Here is a 15277-nt window from a genome sequence, read left to right as displayed (position 1 = left end):
AAACATTGACGCAGAGTTTCCCCATGTGCAGAGACATGCTGAGCTTGAAGGTGCATGGGGACATCTGTGTATACACCAGTGTCATGAACCCAAGAAGCAGAGGGTCTGTAAGAAAGCATAAGGACAGTCACAGAGGAGCTGCCCGCCCCCAGCTTGCCTTCTTATGTCCTCCTGCCAGCCCCCACCCCTCTGCCTGGTAATGGAACTCTGTAACGCCCAAAGGGTGGGCAGAGATATGGGGGAGGAGCGCTGCGCAGTTGACCCAGGCAGTGGAGCCATCACACAAGCATTTGGGGCACTCAGGATACCCTGCTCCTGCTTGGGACCCCCACAATAAGCCTGTCTTGGGACCCTGGAGAAGGAGAACTGACTCTCTTTTCCCTGATTTAAGCCTCACCTTTCACCCTAGAACTCTAGAGTGGGCTTCAACTCCTCTCTACTTGATCACCAGCTAAAAATTCAGGGATTCCACACAAGCTCCTACAATCTCTGGGTCCTAGAAGAGCTCCTTAAAAGTTTGTCTTTGCCATTCTCCAGCCTCCAGGCAAAGGTGATCCCTCTCACCACCCTCATACAGAGGACAGGAAACTGACAAGGAGGGTCCACACGCTCCCTTGCCCCTACTTAGCCTTGGTATCAGGAAGTTTAAATCCATGGTTGTTATGAACTCCAGCCACCCAGCCATCCGCACACCTTCCTGCGTCCCTCCCCAGGGAATCAGACCACAGAGTGGAGGCCCCAGGCACTCAGGCCACTGACCCTAGAAGGATCCCAAGAGGGGATGCAGGGTCTGGGGCTTTTCTTTGCTCCTTCTGGGTCTGTTCCAACCTTGGCCATCAGTACAATCCAGCCAACCTCTCCTCAGCTTCAAGTCATTGTAGCAAAACAAAAGTAGATCAATAAATTGCAATAAACAAAATAAAATAAAACCCAGTAATCTTCCAATGATTCCTGAGAACTGATTGTTTTTGATGACACACTGTTTGAAGTGGTCTGTGCTCCTGTCGCCTCCCTTTCATGATTATAGATAGCACTGATCCTCACTAGCAGCTTATGAGGCTGGGATGTCTGTGCCCTTAGGGAATGGCTACCCAGATCACACAGGAGCCTGGAGAGGGTTCATCCAATCAGGTTTTGTCATCTCAGAGGTGCAAAGGAAAGTCCAAAGAAGTGACCTCTATCCTGGCTTGCAGACATGAGTATTTGAGGATGAAAGTGAGACATCGCCAGGGCAGGAAGCTTATCTGGTGGCTCTTTTATTCAGATTCCTTCAAGGTTCCTATTTTTTTTGACGCTTTGGGCTTGTCTGGGCAGCTATATTTGGAGAATGGTGCATATGTCCCTGATCCCTAGAATGAGCTGGCAAGAGGAATTGAGGTTTGGCAGAGAGCATGCTGCTTGTCGCAGAGGGAAGAGAGGTGAGGCATCTACCCTCCTTAGGGAAGCGAGAGAAAAAATAGCCCACTGTCCCTGAGACAGCGGGAGAGGCTCATCTGCTCAAAAGCTGGATTCCTGCCTGGGATGGATGTGGAAGGAATGTCCCTGAAGGAATGTCACTCCACAACCCTGGAGCGCCGTGGAGGTATTTGGTGATCCACCCTGCCTCCCCATCTCCCCACCAACACAGGCGCGCGTGCACACACGCACATGTACACACACAGGCACACACATACACACCGGCACATAAATCTTAATTGTGTCTGGGGCTTTCTACAGCATTAATTAATCATATTTAGGGCTGTTTCCAGCTGTTGCTTAGGGAAAGAAGGTCCCACACGCCTGTGACTTAGGGTAAATCCAACCAGACGAGGAATTCTTTGATTCTAGGGAAGCCAAACATGGGAAAGACACTTCTAATCCCAGAGCCTCTCTGATCCCTGCCTGCCACCTCCCCCTTCGCTGCCCTCAGAAACTGATATGGGCTGGGGAAGGGGAAGAGCTGGGGGCTGGAGAGGAGCGGGGAGGGGGCGTGTAGGAGAGGGGCCAGGACTGCGTTAAACCGTTAAACCGAGCTGGCAGCCTGGGGCCCTCCTTAGGATGGGCAGAGGATTGGCTGGGCCCAGAGGCTAGGCCCACGGAGCTGACTTGGTGCTTCTGGCCAGGTACTTGGGCTGTTTAGTGGGCTCGGGAGAGCCGGTGACTCCTGAATAGCCACTGGGCGGGGAGTTACTGCAGGCAGCTGGGCCTGGACCAGTCGGATCAGCGGGTGGGCCGCCCTGACCTAGTTACAGCTGTGCACAGCCAGCCTGGTCTGAGCAAGGCCCTGACTCCACGCTTTCTGCTTTCCTATGACTTTGCCTAAGGCCCCAGCAGCATCTCTCTCCAGCTCCCTGGGGCCCTCCTCCATCCATCCCTGCTGCTGGTCTCTCTGCAATCCTCCCTCTTCCTGGGGCTCTGTTTCTCTCCCTTGATTTCTCTCTCTTTCACTGAGGTCCATCTCTGTCCCTCTCTGCCGCTGTCTTCACGGAGACACACCCTAAGATGGAGAAACATCTTAGAGGAGGGGGCTAGCCTGGCTGGTGCTAAGGACCCCTTCTTTGGCTTGTGCTAGTAACCCATTAGGTACTCACTCAGATTGGGGGGGGGGGAGTTGTGGATGAGGGTGGGGCAGAAAGGGACTCTTATCCTTTGAAGACCCAGATGGGAAGGGGATCCCCCGGGGTGGACCCCCCCCAGGGTAGAAGGTGAGAAGGTGCAGGGCTGTAAGAAGGCCAGAGACCAAGTAGCAGCTACCCAACCCCTCCCCCGACACGATGACCCCCTACCCCAGCCTACCCCCTTGTTGAGGCTTTCTGGGTCCTGGCTTAACTGGGCCTAAATAATTGAGGAGCCCATTACAGCTTTGCTGTTTCCTCACTGTCAAGTGTAAACGCTGCACTGGTCGGGTGGGGAAATGGGGCTAATTTGAATTGATAATAGGAAATGCGGGGAAAAGTCATCTATAGTGAGTGAGGAGCCAGCGATCCCCGAGCAGATGCTAAATCTTGTATAATGAAAGAATCTGCCGATGTCAATTATGTACGAGCGTCTTTGCAGTGGTTGGAGGCTGTGGGTGGGTGAGGGAACGGAGGGCTGGGTGCATCCCATAAACCCAAACACCCATCAAAGGCTCATACATATGGAGCGGCGGAGATTACGGCATAAATTTGAATGTTATGAATGTGCATGAGGGACAGGCAGGAAGCCCACCTCATAAGGGGGTAGGAAAGGGGCTGTTTTTCAGTGCCTGTGCACAAGGCAGCTTTTGTCCTCTTGGTCCCTCAGCTGTGCCTCTTGTCTCAGCTGTGTCCCCTCTGTACCCAGTTGTGTTCCAAGATGAGAAAGAAAGTCAGGGTATGGGGGTGCCGGGGCAGGGTGAGGTTAGCTGCTCTACCGGAACCTGGATGCAGGTCCCATGCAGGCTTTGGACCCAAGCTGCCCTTGACCCACTAGGAGTGATTCCAGGATGAGAGCTAGAGATGGATGTGGTTGGGGATCTAGAGTGCTCTCTTGAACCATCTACGATACGGACACAGCTTTTCCTCCTGCCTCATGGAGGAGACAGGAGAGATCAATGTTGACAGTGATGTAAACTGGGCAGAGGCATCCTGGAAGACAGCCTAGAGGAAGGGGTCACAAATTGTGTCATGATAGGGGCTAATGGCTCAGAATGACAGCGTCAGCACACAGCTTCCTGTTCCTGGCACGAGTCTTCACCACAGATGGGAGTGTGTGTTTGTGAATGTGAGTGTACACATGCACACCCTGTAATGGCCCAGGCCCCTCTGTCATTTCCCAACCTGCAGCCGCTCCCTGAGCAGGCTCTGTGATTTGTGGTGCAAGCCACCCAGGGACTTTAATCTTCACCGTGACAAATGCAATAAAAGGAACAATTTGGAGATCAGAGCTAAGGAAGACACATTTACAAACCCTTCCCCAAAGGTTGGATGGGGCTGTCACCATGTGATTTGTGCCAGAGACAAAACAGGGAGGGCAGAGAGGGGAGACAGAGAGCTGGGGAGGCGGGGTGGAAAGAGTGGGTCCCCTCACCACTCACTTCTGCTGGATCACAGTGGGGTGGGCTAAGCTAGTGGGAGGGGGACCGGCCCCACAGGCTGCCCCTCCCCTCTCCCCCATCACGACCAGGACGCACAACTCCATTGCCAGGAATGTGGGCCAGAACCCCAGAGCTGCAGGGCTCTGGCTAGGAGGGATTGGGGAGGATTAGAGATAAGAGAGGGAGGGAAAGGCAGAGTGGGAAAGACATTTTAGCAGAAAGACAGTGACATCTCAAGTTGTAAAGGGAGCCGCTAAGAAGCCCCAGGTTGGGATGGGAAGGGCGATTTCCCATCGGGATTCTTCTATCAGGCAGATCTACAGGGGCGACAGAGGGATCTAAACTGAGAGCAGCCACCAGGGTCAGTTAATCTGGGTCCAGATGTAGGGGGCCTGGAGTTCTATAGGACGGGGCCAAACTGAGGACCGAGGACTACGCTGGTGGGTGGCGGAGCATGATTCAAGCTAGCAGCGCAGTCTGGGACCTGGGGCCTGCTTCCGGCTTTGCGTCTCCCTCTCTCCCCTCTAAAATGGGCTTTAGGCCAGATGAGCCGTAAAGGCCCCGGCTGCCTTGAACTTTGGACTCTCTGAGTTCCAGGTTTCGCAGAACCAGCATCAGGAGTCTGGGGAAGAGAGACAAGTGCCACCCCCCTTCTCCTCGTCTCCCTTGTGGCTGTGCTGCCTGCTAATGCATGGGCTCCTTTCATTTGGGGTCTCACATCTCCTTGCCAGGTTCAGATCCACAGTTCTCTCAGCCACCTACATCCCAGTAATGGTTCAAAAGGAACCCCTGACCCTCTGTCTTCTCTAAAACCCTGGTCACTCACCTTCCTTTTGGATACGATCATCCTCAAACCAAGGCCCTAGCTCCCTCCAACCCATGCCCGGATGACCCCTCAGGAGATGTTCTCTCTGCCCCAGGGTCTAATCCTGAAGCCTCTGGATTCCTTCCAGTTTTCTGACTTTGAGCTGCCAGCCCCCTGCCCTCCAATTTCCCATTCCCCATCTGCCTCTGCTCCCCCCCACCCCCACCCACAGTGGGGCCACACTGGCAGGGAGGGAGTGCTTCGCTCAAGGCCACAACTCAGAGCTCCTGCATCTAGCTGCTGCCCCTGCACAGCCTGACCCCGGGACAGTCTTCCTGGGCTTATCCAGGTCTACACCTGGTCCTCATACCCAGGTACGTGGGCCTTGTGGGTGCCTGGGTGGAGGACAGAGGGAAGGAGACATTGGGAGTGTAGGGGCCTGACCCTCACTCAAGGACTGAGGGGTCAGATTCAGATGCAAACGAAGTCTAGCAGGCAGATCTTCATAGAGCAGGCCCCATCAGGGTGGTGGCCCCAGGCTGGATCACAGCCCCCTAGGGGGTTGGGGAAGCTGAGGGGGGATGTAAGGAGATGGGGGAGTAGGGAGCAGATTAAAGCATGTTTGCCAAGTTCTAGCCATGAAGGAGAGGAATCCTTGCTTAGGGACAAATAGAGAAGCTTGCAGGGGCAGCAGGAGGGCTAAATCAAGAACACGCGTACTTCCCAAGGTCTCTTTCTATCAAAGGGGCAGGGGCTGGAAGTGTAACAACTTCAAACCAGATGAGTCCCTCAATATGGGCTCCACGTTAAACTGTGGCTATGATGAGAACTAAACTGCTGAGAGCTGGAAGGGGCAATGCCCATAGTGCTCTGCTGCCTCCCTCTGGGAAAGGGCAAGAGAACAAGCTCTGACCTCCTCCCAGCCCCTCCACAGCTCCTGCAACTCTTAACTCCACCCCACCCCCAGCCCAGGCCTCTGACTTTTCCCCAGAACCTCCTGAGATCCCCTGAGATACAATCCCTCATACTTGACCCATGTCCCCCTGACCCCCCTCCCCACCCCAAAGAAGGCACTAGATAAAAAATGAACTAGAAAGTGAGCAAAAGGGACTCTCTGGAATCTGGAATCTTCTTCATCCCCTGCCTCCCCACCTCAGAGAAGAATTGGATACTGACTTGGCTCACTCCTTTGCATCCCTACCACCAGAGATGGGTGGGACCTGGGAAGCAGCAGAAGGAGCAGGGAGCCTGAGAATGGGCGCACTGTGACGTTCTCCCCTTCTGGAGGATCACTTTACCCAGTGCCTAGTTCCTTGCCTGAGGCCAAGGCCAAAGAACAAGAAGTTATCTGCCCTGATTGAGTGTTCAATGTCCTCTAGTACTCCTCACCTCCCAGCTGGGAAACCCTTGGCCCCCAGCTCTGCCCGTCTCACCCCAGGTTTAGTCCAATCCTGAGAGGAGACCTGAGACTCAAGATAGTAGAGGGGAGGGCCAATGCAGGGCCAGAAATGGCCAATAGGTCACATAGGCCCTCAGAGAGGCACTTCCCCTCTCCAAGCCCTCAGTTTTAGCGCAGCGGACCACAAGTTGATGGAAAAATAACAAAACAGTTCAGGAGAAAGTCACTCTGGGTTTCTTCAGTCCTTCACATTCATACCCATTTGGCACGTGACTCCAATCCTCTCACCAAGCACATTCTCACTCACACCCAGAGCTGAGCCATGTCCAGTCTTAATGCTCACAGGATAAATCATGGGGCAGAGAACCCGGGAGGAAAGTTGGGTGCACAGCAGGAGGCTGGCATAGTCAGCTGAGAGAGCCAGGATAACATGCCTGGTGTGGGGCATTGCAGGAGGCCAAGAACACTTGGAGGGCAAGAGACAAGGGAGAGGGGAACGCATGTAGCGCAAGTGGTTGAGTGCCTGCTTCCCATGTATGAGGTCCTGGGTTCAATCTCTGGGAGATCCTGAAAAAAGAAAGAGAGAGAGACAATGGAGAGGGGACTAAAGGAGAGGGTCAGCCAAAGGCTGAAGAAGGGCTGTTTCTACAGGGAAGGATTTGGACATTAAGCCACCCTAGCAGGATCCTGTGGTGGTTGGGGCCCAGGCACTGGGTGTGCCAAAATCCTCTGCCTAGGTGAGAGGTAGGGCTGCTCAAAAGGCACCCCCCAATCTTCTTCCCATCTGCTGTTTAGTGGATGGAGCAAGGGGTAGTGGGCTGTGATTCCCATTTTCCCTCCCCCTCAAAAGTCTGGACTCACCCACTCTTTTCAATTTCAGTTATCCCTTGATGAGAGCTAGTCTCCAACACTGAGCTTCCCTACCTTCTCCCAAGGGAAAAATACAGGCTTTCTCTTCCTGTTCCAAATCTTAAACCAGACAAACTCCAGATAGGAAGATTCAAGGAGACTGTTACAGTTTCCTGCTCATCTCTTCCTTGTCTGAGCCTGGCCTTGTGACCTCTCACCTTTGACAGAGTGTAAAATCAGAGGGTTGGGAAGGTAGGGTAGAAAGCCTGATGTGGGAAGGGGGGCATTTTGACCTTAGGAGGCCTGCCCCTGTCTGTGTTCACTCCCTGCCAGCTCTTGCTGCCCTTTGGAGGTTTATAGTCATATAAATCGCAGAGTCCCATGCCAGGCTTGGAGCCTGCAACTATAAATAGGCACGAGGTAAACAAGGTGGCAGATGCAGGGGCTTGGGACAAGGCAGAAATTCTGCCCCTCTTTGCCTGGGCAGGGGCCAAGGCACATCCAAGGAAAGGGATATCTTCTCTCCCTTCTCCTCACCCCTCCACCCCTGCCTGCTGGCTTCCAGCTGCCTGTGCTCCAGGCTTCCAGCATTTTCCCTCTGGGGATTATCCTCCGAGGTGGCTTTTTACTCCAAGGCTTCCCTGGTCACCTGCCCTGTTTCCTCCAAGTCAAGATGGGGGGGGTCTCCATTATCCATTACCCACAGTGTCCCCCACTGCCTCCCTCCAGCTTCCCCCTCTCCCCAGCTCCTCCAGCTGCAGCCCACCACCGGGCTCTGCCACTAGGAGTGCCCTGAGCCTGTCTCCATTCTTAGAGCCAAGGTGATGTAACATTTCCCAAATAGGAAACTTTACTAAGAAACTCTGGAGAAACAAGCAAAGACACACCTCCCACCACTCCCTTCCAAAGCACAGCACATGAAAGTTTGCCAAGCACACATTTCTTGTAGTTTGTTTTGATGAACAGCTGCCTGTCACTCTCTGGGCTGTGTGAACTGGATTCTGAGCAGGGTCCTTGAGCTTGAGACAATTTGGGCGGCACTGCTTTCTCTATCTGTTCCCGGCTTCTGCCCAGGACTGGGCTACTTTCCTGCTCTCTATGTGTTCTAGCCCCAGTGGGTTTTTTACCTCAACAAGTCCTCTAAGGAATTTCAGGCCCGGCTGGCCCCACAATGACCTTCCTTTGTCCCTTCTGGAGAAGTCTGGATTTTCAGACCTGAAATTTCTCCTTTCATCTCAAGTTGGGCCATCCAAACATAGTCATCTGCCAGTTTAGGATGACAGAAATGAAAGCTGAAAGAGACCTTAGTTTTTAAGCTTACAGATGAGGAATCTAAAGCCCAGAGAGGTGTGGGGGTATCTGACCACAGTCATGACGCTAATGTTAGGCTAAGCCTGGAAACACTTCTCTGTGAAGCTTGGTTTCCCCAGCCAAACCTCTGGCCTTAGCTCCTGATGCCTTGCTTTGCTCCCAGAAACAGGCTTTCCACCTTTCAAAGTTCCATTCTCCTCTGAGACCCACCTCTAGCAGTTCTCTCATGTAGGGGGACAGAACGGATCATCTCTGAATCTCAAAGCTTGGGCCTTCTCTGGCTCCTTCTCCGGTATCCTTAACCTCCCATTTCCCTGGACCCTCTCGGATGGCTTACTGGACAGATGATACGGGAGGAATGAATTCCCAGAATCCCCTCTTCATAAAGCATGGAGAAGTGAGAATGTCCCTCCCACCATGGGAAATCACTCCCCTGCCTGCTCATTCATTTTCCTTCTGAATGTCAGTTTCCTAATATGGAAGGCACGGTGGGACTTAGTCCTGTCCCATGAATGGTGACCCTGTGGCCTGGGCATGCAGTACACAAGCAAGTGCATGTGCATGCACACACAGTCACAACCAGTCTGTTCAAGGGGTCCAGACTAGGAAAAGACCAGATCTTAGGATCTATAAGTTAAAAGAGGCACAAGGAAGGGAAGACAAATTCAGCAACAGATTTGGGGGGTAGAGAGTTCCGGTGGTTCTCCAAGAGCAGAGGCGAGGAGGAGGCACAAGTGACTAAGGCAGTTTGGGGTGGCCTGGCTCTTTGATAACTGAGAAGGGTCTCCCTCCCCTCTGGGCTGTCAGGATGGATATGATGTAAAGGAAAGAGGAAAGTTGCTGAATGGAGCCAGAGAAAGCTCTGAGAGGAAGTCCAGTTACCCAGAGCACTCCCATCCTCCTGCTAGATCAGAATTCCTAGAGAGTGCCATGGGGGAGTGCCCGGGATGTAGAGGAGGTAGCTGGAGGGATGGTTATGATCCATTTAGCACTTGTCCCGCCCCTGGAAGCTGAGGATGCAACAGTATAAGAATGTGGCAAAGCATGGGGGGCTTTGAGAAGTTGCCCTGTGGGAGGGTTGGTCCAGCTTTCAGTGAGGTGGCCAGTAAAAGGCAGCTGTTATCTCTTCTCTGAGCTCAGAAGAAGTCCCTCCCCTTCAGTGAATAGTCTGGACCTGTTAGCTGCTGGTTCTGCTCACCTTCCTATCAGTCCTTTAGTCATATGGTGGCTTTTAAGGAGCCCTCTTTCCAGAGGTGACCCAGGCTGCGCCTGTCAGCCATACAGATTCTAATCAGAGACCAGAGGGTGTAGATAAGACCCTGTCCATGGCTGAAACGGAGGCCTTCCTGTGAGGAGTGGAGAATTCAGACACTGGAAGAGTCTTAATTCCAGGCTGCCATACCCACCTCCCTAGTCTCCTGGCCCTTCACCTGCATATGTGCCTTCAATTTAGGCCTCCCTCAAAGAACTCCTCACCCAGGCCCTCATCCCACCTTGCAGCTGTTCTCCCTGGAAGGCCTCATCTTGGTCCTGGATGATCCCTGAGACAAGCCCTCAAGAAAATTTCACCAGAATTCCCTGCAAGCACTTTGGATATGAACTTGCCTTACATACTTGGTAGCCACCATTGTCCAGATGTTTCCCAGATGCTCTGCTAACAAGACCAGGAGGGAAGGACAGGAGCCCCACCCCCACCCCAAACTGTCCTATTTCCCCACAGCTTCTTTATCCAAGCCCTCCCCACCCTCCCCCAGCCGGTCAGGTTCTTGAGCAGAACTCTCAGCACCTGCTTACCTGCCTTTCTCCTTCCTTGTACCTAACCTAAAACCCTAGGTTGTCTTTCTCCAAATTGCCAGACTGTTCTTAAGGGCAGCAACTGTGTCTAAAATCTTCACTCCTGTGCCCCAAACACAATGCCTTGCAAGTTAAGGGTTCAATAAATATTTATTGAAAGAACAGTCCTCAAGCTTTTCCAGCATATTCCCTTCTTTTCTCAGTATCCAGTCCTGCCAAACCTTCAATCACACACGTTTTTCTTTTTTATTCCCAAGGAGAATAAAAGGAGGAGCTGTTCAAAAGACATGAACCTCTTTTGATCCCAAATGATGGGGGAGGGGGGTATCTTGGCAACGCACTGCTGTCCAGGTCGGGGACCCAGAGCCGACCACGTGGCCCACGTGCCTCCCCTGAGCCTCCTCCAGGCCCCTGGAGGGATTGTCTCGCCTCACTCATCCTTGCTGCCAAGGCCTCCTCGCCTGTATTTATATACACTAAAGCCTCTGCCCGAATAAAACACCCATGTAAAATCCAATTTCCTCAGAATCTCTTTTGGAGCCTAGGCCTGAGATGGAGTAGGTAACCCCGGCGGAAACTGCCTGAACCGCTCCTGCTGGCTGCAAAGGTGAGGCCCATTTTTCAATTATCTATCTGCTGTGACAGCAGCGGTCCAGCCACCGAGCCAAGGAAGGGGGAGGGCGAAGGCAGAGCCGGGGGGAGGAGAGAGAAAGAGGGCAAGGGCACGGCGGGTGGGCGAGAGAGAGAGAGAGAGAGAGAGAGAGAGAGAGAGAGAGAGAGAGAGAGAGAGAGAGAGAGAGAGAAACCTAGCGGACAGGCACAGGGGAGAGGACCCTGAGCGAGGCACCCAGTAGGTGCTCAAAAATTATTTGGGACATGAGGGACTGGAATAGTGAATAGGGAGGGTGGGGGTGAGAGGAGGAGGGGGAAGAGCTGGAGAAACAGAGTGGGTGGAGAAAGGGAGGGAGGACGGGAGCGGCAAGGGGGAGGGGAGGCGAGCGTGGATGGAGCCAACAAGAGGCTCCTGTGTCAATCCGTGGAAACGGGAGGCAGAGTGATGCGGTCACAGCTCCTGCCATCAATATCCTCTAATATAAATGTCAGTGATGCTATTTTCCGCGCAGTCATTTCGCACACTGCTGATTACATTAACGTATAATGGAGGGGCGCCGGCTCCACTGCTTTCTCCCCTAACCCTCCCCCCGGTGATGTGTCAATAGCCGCCTCCATGAACAAGTCAATTTTCTGCAGGCTTGGCAGCGGAATAAATCTGCCCGGCTATGGGGAGAGCTGGAGATATTTATATACCCAGTGCTTGCCTTCGTGGGCGCGCGCGGGCGCGGGCGCGGGCGCGGGCGCGGGCGCGGGAGGGGTGCGCGCCACCGAGCTGAATGATTTCCAGCCTGGACTCAATAAGAGGAGAATTTAGAGCGGTCCCTGAGCTGGGCTCCCAGAAACAGCCTTACACGTTTATTTTCCTTAGCTGAACAGGAAAGGCGAGAATTATATGTGGATTTATAGGACAGGCGCAGCTCAACCCAAATGCTCCCGCGCCGGGGGGCGGGGGTGGGGGCGACCGCGGGCCGAGTGCGGGCCGCTGGGACCCCCGCTCGCGCTCGAGCTGGTCGCGGCGCACCCCCCTCTTCGGTCGCTTTAATTACATTTGTTCTTGTCCTTCGTGAGGGCGAGACTTCGGTGCGGCCCGGGCGGGGGGGGGGGGGCGCGGGGTGGGGAGGCGGCGCAGGCCAGGGTTGCCTGGAGATGGGGGGGTGGGGGCTCCGGGAATGGGGACGGGGCGAGCCCGGGAGGGGGGCTGTCAGCTTCGACTCAGAAGCGGATCGATAGTACGCGATCTAATGGGCTAACTGCCAAGCGGGAGCACCGAGGCGCTGCCCCGCGGGGGCGGGAGGCGGTGGGCGAAGGACGGGAGAGAGGAAGGGGGTGGGAGAGGCAGGCAGGAGGGGGGCGGGAAGACTGGAGGAGGCGGGGGAAGGGAAGAGAGAAAACGGGGAGAAGGGGACTCAGGGAGAGGAGGAGGGAAGGGACAGGACCGTCTTCTGGGGCGGCTCTTCAACACCCCCCTCCCGCCCTGCTGGGGAGGAGGGACGTGGCGGGAGCTGCCGCCCCCCGCCGCCCCTCCGGGCTCAACTCCCCCTTTGCGCGGCTAGGCGGCCCAGCGCCCCGGGGCTCGCCCCGCGGATCACCGCACCTCCTTGCTGGGGCGCGAGTGACCCGTCGCTCCGACGTCTGGCAGGGGTGGCGGTAGGCCGGTCCCCTCTCGTCCCTGCCCCAAAGGCAAGGAAACTTGTGGCTTTCAAGGTGTTGGGCATGGCGTGCAAGGGCCTCGGAGCGGCCAAGTGCCACAGGGGCAGGGCCTGGGAGTGACCAAATGTCCCCCGAAGATCCTTGAGGTTGCAGCAGACCCGGCGTCGGAGGGAGTTGGGCCTTCATCTCTTGGCGGGCGGGGGGCGCAGGCGGGTCTCTGGGACAGTTCCTGCGCGAAGGGTCCTTCTGCTCGCTGGCGCGCTAACGAGGCCAGCCAAGGTCGCTGGGGATCAATGTCGTGTGGCCCAGTTTTAACTCTTTCGGTTCCTGCTCATTGTCTGACCCCTAATCCGGGCTACAGACATTTTCTCAACTCCTTCCTGTCCCTTCCCAAACTAAGCCAGAAAATAGAATTCAGCCGTAGATGCCTGCCAGCAAATTCAGCCACCCAGGAGAGGAGAGGGTCAGTTCAGTGGTTCCCAACCTGGGGGCATATCAGAATTACTTGGGGGAGCTTTTCAACATAACTCTGTAGCCCCACATACACCCAAACTGTAAGGTGTGTGTGTATAGGCAGGGGTTTGTAGAAATACGCGTTTTGTAAAAGCTCCCCAGGTAATTTTGATATATTCCCAAATGGGCACTGCCTGAAGAAGGGCATTATAATTGTTTCCTGATGGGTATGGTAACAGCCTGGGCTATTTGCCCTCTTGGATATGTCTGTGTGTGTGTCACTATGTGTGTTTGCCATTGGGTACCTGCATTATTGCGTAGGCATTGTTTAATGCATCTCTTTGTGTGTCCTCTGTGTGCAGATGTCACAGGGTACGCATTGTCCTGTGCGCCATTGATGTAATCAGCGTTTATTGAGAGCGCCTATTGTGTATGTGGCGTTGGACAAGCCTGTCCTGATGAGAGTGAGTGTGAGTCCCGTGGTGTGTTTGTGTCCATTGTGGGACACAGCCATTGTCTCCATGTCATTGACAGCCTGTGCTGCGAGAGCTCCTGACACAAATGGAACGAAGCTGATCTGCCCCAGAAGCAAAGGCGGCAATGACCTTCTTTTTCCAATTATATCCTGGTCAGAGGTGAGCGACCTCTCCCCATTGAGGCCACTTCTTGTCATGCAAACTGAGCAGAAGGATGGAGATTAGAGGAATGTGACCGAGTCACGTGTGAAAACAATCAGCTATCAATGGACTCCGATCAATGTCCCAGATTACAGATGAGCCTAGGGCAAACAGCCACGCTGGAGTTTATCCCAAGGAAAAGAAAAGAAAGCACACAATGCACAATCCTTCGCAGCACACAGTCACACCCAGGTCACACATGTGCACTTCTACATTCTGGGGAAAGGGCACAGAGGTGAGACTTCCCTTTGCCTTGACCCTGACTGGTTTGGGTGCTAGGTTGGGGAGAGCTGGCCAAATGAATGACCACCCGCTCTGAATTGGTGGGCAACTATTATTAGTAGCCGGTGGTTATTTTGTTCTTGCTAAAGAGGCAACCTTTATTCAGCTGTTAGCGGGAAGTGTAAACGCTTGTGTTGACTGTTTTCTATTTTAAGTCTGGAGAGTTAGGATTCTAAGTGGGTCACCGGAGGCAGTGTGGGGATTTGGAGGAAACTCTCAAGTCAGGATCAGGAGCAACAGAGGGCTTGTGTTGAGGCGGGCGGCGAAGGAGAGGCTTTGGTCAGCTGTGGGCAGCGGGGTTGGGGGGCAGGTGTGCAGCAGAGGGGCTCCTAGGGCCAGGGCGCCTGTCCTCAGGACAACTCGAAACCAGGTCATGAGGCTAGGGAGCTGAGCTTCTGAAGGGCAGGTCCGGCCCTAACCACAGACCTGCTCCAGGATAACAGACAGAGCAGAGAGAACGCGGCTGGGGGAGCCGGGCCTCTAATGGGCAGAGCCATAGGTGAGCCACAGCAATTTATATCCAGCCCCACCTTAGTGTCTGCGAACACCAGGGTTTTGATTGTGGCAGTTCTGTCCTCCACAACTTGACATTAAAATAGGTTTAGGGGGAGTGGATGTAGCTCAAATGGTTGAGTGCCTGCTTCCCATTACAAGGTCCTGGGTTCGTTCCCCAGTACCTCCGACGGAAAAAAAACATAAAAAAGTTAAGTTGCTTAGTTGACAAACAAAAGTGCGCAATTTGTTTTGAAGCAAAATTAAAGATTGTGGGAAACGGACTTTGGCCCAGTGGTTAGGGCGTCCGTCTACCACATGGGAGGTCTGCGGTTCAAACCCCGGGCCTCCTTGACCCGTGTGGAGCTGGCCCATGCGCAGCGCTGATGCGCGCAAGGAGTGCCGTGCCACACAGGGGTGTCCCCCGCGTAGGGGAGCCCCACGCCCAAGGAGTGCACCCATAAGGAGAGCTGCCCAGCGCGAAAGAAAGAGCAGCCTGTCCAGGAATGGCGCCGCCCACACTTCCCGTGCCGCTGACGACAACAGAAGCGGACAAAGAAACAAGACGCAGCAAAAAGACACAGAAAACAGACAACCGGGGGAGGGGAGGGGAATTAAATAAATAAAAATAAATCTTTAAAAAATAAAATAAAATAAAAAATAAAGATTGTAATTGTAGCTGAGAGTTCAGAATTGGCGAATAAGTACGATTACTGAACCACTATAGAAATGCTTTTTCTTACTTTTCCAATATATTAAGAATAGCCAAAAGTTAATAACCTGAAATTACTAAAACTCACTAAAATGACCTCACCTTTGTTTATGGTTATTTCAAAACTTGGCTCGCCCTTGTGTGTACTTGCCGTTGTGATGGTAACTGCTCCACCTGTTTGAATCATTAAAAACCCTCCTCC

General features: G+C 53.8%; 1 long non-coding RNA gene across 1 annotated transcript; it reads left to right on the top strand.

The window, feature by feature from the left end:
* Positions 1 to 10621: 10621 nt before the first annotated feature.
* LOC131278697 (uncharacterized) lies at positions 10622 to 15028 on the top strand. The gene is made up of 2 exons (XR_009186104.2): positions 10622 to 10801; positions 13447 to 15028. It is a non-coding gene; the product is annotated as an uncharacterized lncRNA (long non-coding RNA).
* The last annotated feature ends 249 nt before the right edge of the window (positions 15029 to 15277 follow it).

Source organism: Dasypus novemcinctus, chromosome 6, assembly GCF_030445035.2.
Source record: "Dasypus novemcinctus isolate mDasNov1 chromosome 6, mDasNov1.1.hap2, whole genome shotgun sequence".
Taxonomy (NCBI): Eukaryota; Metazoa; Chordata; class Mammalia; order Cingulata; family Dasypodidae; genus Dasypus; species Dasypus novemcinctus.
This window is presented reverse-complemented; position numbering and strand designations above follow the sequence as displayed.